Below are 5,834 nucleotides of genomic sequence, written 5' to 3'. Positions count from 1 at the left end.
GTGTGTGTGTGTGTGTTTTCTTTGCTCTTTTCCTGCTTCTATTCTTGCTAGGACTTGCATCTCAACCTTACACGTGCTTTAATATATGTCCTCTTTGTAAAGGTCAAGTTAATGATTTCTTTGGAGTCTTCCAGCACAATAGATAACATCTAAGGAGTGACCAGGCCAGGTCCAAATGTTTATTTTCCAAGACCACTGACTCACCAAGACCTCTAGCTCCAGGGCATAAGCAACTTGTGGAGGACACCTGAGCATTTGTCCTTATTTGACCAGTTCCTGGATGCCTGACAGGACACGTACATCAGACTGTTGTCCTCAGTAAAAACCTGGATCCCAATCAAAGATGAGACTCATTCTTCTTCTCCTTTCTTTTTTTTTTTTTAAGCTTCCTTAAGTTTTTTTTTTAATTTTTTTAACGTTTTTATTTATTTTTGAGACAGAGAGAGACAGAGCATGAATGGGGGAGGGGCAGAGAGAGAAGGAGACACAGAATCGGAAGCAGGCTCCAGGCTCTGAGCCATCAGCCCAGAGCCCGACGCGGGGCCTGAACTCACGGACTGTGAGATCGTGACCTGAGCCGAAGTCGGATGCTAAACCGACTGAGGCACCCAGGCGCCCCTCTTCTTCTCCTTTCTGAATCATCCAGATGCTCTATCTGTATCTGCTCTATCTCTGCAATAAACTCTGCTCTCACTTCCTACTGGCTTATGTTTAATTTCTCTCCTGGGCATAGCCAAGGACCCTTTTGGATGGTCCTGCAGGACCCCTCTGGGTCCTTGGACCTGGCCTGCCTGCATCAGAGCCAAATTTTGAGAAGGGCAATTTACATTGGATATGAATGTTAATTTTTGTTCAAAAATTGTCTAATTTCTGTTCTTTCATCTTGTTAAGAGAGTCCCTAAGGTTAGACATTATAATTATATCTTTTTTATTTGGCCTTTCCATAAGTACCAATAAGATATTTATTTAGGATGAGAGCACTCTAAAGAGGTTTTTTCAATATAGAAGTTTCTCCAAATGTTCCATCATCTGGCCATTGATGATGAGGATCTACTAATCTTAATAGGGACTCAAACCAATAAGCCTTTTTATGGGTTAATCATGGATGCAAGAAGCATCCTCAAGGAGAATGCAAGAGGTGCAGGCCTCACAAGATCCAGACAGGTCACTTCCAGAGTCAGCCTTGAAAGCACAAGCACTAATTATAAGGGGCTGAGTTTTAAAGGACTTTTCCAAACAAAGGGAATCACGTTCCCCCTTTCCCCCACTTTTTTTTACTTCCTAAGTTGGGATCCATAGCCTATTCAGCTCCCTGTCAGACAAATAGGCATCCTCCAACTGGTAAAGACCAGGGAGAACATTCTCACTGGTCAGAAAATAGAAAATAGAAAACAGTGATCATCTCTGGGAAGACAAAGAAAGACTAGAAAACAAGAATTCTTATCACCAGATCTTTACCAGTGTTGCTATACCCAAGGAATGAATTCTGCAAATATTTTCTCCAGCTTATCTTAAGTTAGAAAAGAAAAATATATTCTCACTTCCCCTGAATCCTGCAAGCAGAGATCCTGGAGACTGATACGGTATTAATCTTACCTTCTGCCAGCATTTTGTCAAAGGTTCCAAGATCTGCAGCAGCCCCAGAGCCAGCAGTGTCCAGCCAGTGAAAAATCCCATCCAGGTTGCCAAAACTTCAGGGGCAGAAGATTTTTTGTCTTCCTTTCTAGCTTTCTTGGCTAGTCTACGAATTACACTGATATTACATTAACAGAAGAAAACCAAACAAATGTTTAGTAATGTGTATACACGGGAGAGACCCAGAAAAACTGAGTAACTCTCTGAAATTGCCAAAGCCATCACCTTAAAACCATCTTCAGATAAAGACAAAACGAGATATTGGGGGTGGACAGTCAGTTATGAGAGATTATCTGGACATGCACTGGAAACAAGGGTAAGGTTATTCAGACCTAAGTCATTGCCTTCTCCACTGATAATAGTTTCTAAAGATTGAGTCATCCTTCTCTTCCTGGTACAGCAAGGGAGACACCCTTACAAATAAAGATTTTCCTTATACATGTACACGTCTCTTTAAAAAAGGTAACTTCTGTTTGGTTTTTAGAGCTCCTATGTTTGCAGTTTCTTAAAAATTAATCAGCCTAAAATAATCCTTATACCAAAGAGACATATTTTGGGGTGGCAAATGGTGCCTCTACATTGGCTATAATGGATAAATTCCCAAATCTCCATGGTTTAACAAAATAAAAGTTTATTTTTCATTCTCACAGTTGTGCTATGCAGGAGTTGCTGGTTGGACAGTTCACCAACCAATGACTTGGGGACCTGGGCTCCCTTCTTATAATAGCTCCCAAGATCCACTTGAGGGGACCTTTAAACCAACCACCTGAAAGTGAAAAACAGCATGGAGGATGACAACAGGAAAGCAATTATGGGCTAAGCTTAAACGTGTACACAATTTTCCCGCCCACGTTCTATGGCTGTGTCAAACAAGTGAAGCTGAGAAAGATTTTGTCATGTGCCAGATAGAAAAAGAAATGTGTTTGATATTCTGCAGCAAGGTCTGCACAAAAGTAGAGTAATAAAGGGCACTTTCACAGAGGCATTAATTCCTCCACTAACTTTTCAGAAATATGGTCCACTTTCCAGGTGGACAATACATTGTGAAGAGCATCCCAGGCAGAAGTAAAACAAGGATAAGTAATAATACAGGGTATTGGAGGAAGAGTAGGTTGTATGGTGTGACTGGAGTGGAAGAAACAAGGGTGCAGGATGGGAAACTGGGAGAACACTTAGCTCATCTCTACAAAACTTACCAAATATTTATAATATGTTTCATATATACTTTTAGGAGCTGAAATGAGGAAAAACATAAAGAACAAGTCTCATCCTCAAAGAGCCTCCAGTTCAGTGGATTCCACAAAATAGAGAACTGTGATTAAAATACAAGATAGACAGAAAGAAAGAAAGAAAGAAAGAAAGAAAGAAAGAAAGAAAGAAAGAAAGAAAGAAAGAAAGAAAGAAAGAAAGAGAGGGCTTTTTCCTAGATAGCTTAGTCAGTTAAGCATCTGACTTCAGCTTAGGTCATGATCTCACGGTTCGTGGGTTCAAACCTCGCAGCAGGTTCTGTGCTGACAGCTCACAGCCTGGAGCCTGCTTCGGAATCTGTGTGTGTCTCTCTCTGTCCCTCCTCTTCTCTGCTCTGTCTCTCTCTGTCTCTGAAAAATGAATAAATGTTAAAAAAAATTTTTAAATAAATAAAATAAAATACAAGATAGACTCCAGACAAACTTAAGAGAAGAATCAATAGGACTTTGTGTGTGATTGGATAGGAGGTGGTAAGAAAGGTGAGAACAATAGATGGGGGGTAACAAAAGAAATACAAAATAATTTCCAGACTTTAATTTGGGAGACTATGTAATTAGGAGAGAGAATATAGGAACAGAAATATGTTTGGGGATGCGTAGAATCAATTGATGAAATTAATTTTAAACTTTTGAGCTCCAGGAACTTATGGAGCATTCACGTCAAGACTAGCAAGTCTTTAAAATCACATACCTAAGTGCGATTAAAATAAGCACCACATATACTAAAATTGGGACAATACAAAGAAGAATAGCATGGCCCCTGTGCAAGGATGGCACACAGATTTGTTAAACACTCCATATTTTTCAAAAAATGTTGTTGTCCCTTGGTCTCAGCTGGCTAGAACTGGGCTCTATCAGTTGTCTCTTTCTTTGCTCTATTTGCTGCATCTCCTACTTGAACTACTTTTCAGTTGGCCAATAAATACTTTTTTATTGTATAATAAAAAAAAATAGCCTTCAATAAAACCTCATGTAGGTATCACTCCATTAGATGAAAGATTTTTAAAAAGAAAGGACTTCCTCACCTTCTCTGTCCCTTGTAGATTTCTACCCATTCATAAGAATGAAACTACTTCCTTTATTATATGCCATTAGTAATCTTCTAATTGACAAAATTAGTAGATTCTTTTCATTCTGCCTACCAGAAGTCTTTGGGAATATGACACTGTTTGATCATCCCCGCTCTAATTAACACTACCTGACACTTTAAGTGTGATGACAGTGCTCTTTTCTGATGTTCTGACTAACTGACTAACTTATTAACATCTTACTGACTGGTTAGACATTCTTACTAACCGCTGAGCTTCTTGGATGACTCCCCTGCCTCTCCCTCTTTCCATATTTGGTCCCCTCTCCTTTCTTCTTCCATATGTCAACCTCCCCTACATCTCTGTCCTCAGCTACCAATTGCATCAAGGGTCTTACTCACAGGCCTCCAGAGAGGAGGGAGGTGGCCCAAATGAATGGGGAATATATGCATATGCATACCTTGAGTGAAGAGTTGGATTCATGATGAAAAAAGGCAGCTATTCCTCAGTTCCCTTTTATATTTGACTTATGAAAATGCCAAGCACTATGCCCAGATCACTGCTTTATTAAGAAAAGCCACCCAATCTGCTTTTTTTCAAATATTATAGAACAGTAAATGGTAACCCATTTGTTTATTTATTTAGTTATGTATGTATGTATATATGCATTTATTTATTTAATATAGGATGATAACGTTAGGGATTCAGGGCAGGCTGCCCCAAGAAGGGTCAGTTTGGCATAAAGTTTATTTTGAGTTAAAAGTAATAAAAACCCAGCAGATGCAGGGAAAGCTCTCTGCCTCTGCCATAGCTGCCTACATTTACATAGGAAAGGAGAGCCTGTACCAGGAGGAGAGCTATTTACAGAGACTCCCCCTTACCTAAGGAACTTATCTGCATAATAGGACAACCTTGTTTTTCCAAACATCTCCTTTCACCTTCCTGCTAATGAGCTTTCTCCCTTGTATCCTCAGTCCTCGCCCCCTCTCCTTAGCTCATATATGCTCCTGGTTGCCTCATCGTCTTCAGAATTTCATGCCTCTGTAGATTCCCTGTATGTATGCCTATTAAATTTGATTTTCTCCTGTTAATCTGTCTCATGTCAACTGGATTCTAAGTCCAGCTAGAAGGACCATAGGGCAGAGGAAGGTCTTTCTCCCTGACAATATTACGTGGTAGCCCATTTATTTGTTAAAATCTACTTAGGAGGAAAAAAAATGCATTCCTCAAGGTTGCTAATTTGTCATCTCTGACATAATTGTTACAAATGACTCCTGAATTAATATCAACTGTCCTGACCTCTGTCCTTAGGTACAGTATCAGGGCTCCAGCTGTGAACTGGGTATCTCCATCTTGTTATCACCCAGGTACCTCAAATTCAAGATACTCCACAATGAGATGTGTGGAAATTGGCAGGTGTAATTTCTATTATCTTCACAAATATGCTTCAGGACAAGCTTTGAACATTCTATATCCATCACCTTAATTTACATGTCAATGCTAAAGTTAAGCTAGAATTCAGAACTCTGAATGACTCATATGCAATTAGGCTACTTTAGTGTGTTGAACAATCTATATATAACAAGAATAACAATAATGGTAGATATAATACAAACAATAGTAGTCAGTATCCACTGTTTCTATTAGTGTATTAGGCATTATGTTAAGTATTTTACATGCATTAACTTAAAGAATCTTCACAACAACTGTAAGAGAAAAGTACTATCATTATTTCCCTTTTATATGTGAGGAAACATAGGCTCAAATAAGTTCCCCAAATAATCTTAGTACTAAATATATGGTTTCAGTATCTAAATCGAGACATGACCGATCTAAAAGCCTTCTAAACACCACACTCTATTGCCCATTCCAACCTATACCAAATTGTGGTGGTTGAAAATGAAGTTCACAATTTTTTGAACAC

General features: G+C 39.1%; 1 non-coding gene across 1 annotated transcript; it reads left to right on the top strand.

Moving 5' to 3' along the window:
* Positions 1-3,579: 3,579 nt before the first annotated feature.
* On the top strand, positions 3,580-3,687 carry LOC121030177 (U6 spliceosomal RNA). Its single transcript, XR_005790106.1, has one exon. It is a non-coding gene; the product is annotated as a U6 spliceosomal RNA (small nuclear RNA).
* Positions 3,688-5,834: the final 2,147 nt, after the last annotated feature.

Source organism: Herpailurus yagouaroundi, unplaced genomic scaffold, assembly GCF_014898765.1.
Source record: "Herpailurus yagouaroundi ecotype Mexico unplaced genomic scaffold, PumYag 139, whole genome shotgun sequence".
In the NCBI taxonomy this organism is placed as follows: domain Eukaryota; kingdom Metazoa; phylum Chordata; class Mammalia; order Carnivora; family Felidae; genus Herpailurus; species Herpailurus yagouaroundi.
Note: the sequence above shows the minus strand (reverse complement) of the source record. Positions and strands in the feature narration are given on the sequence as shown.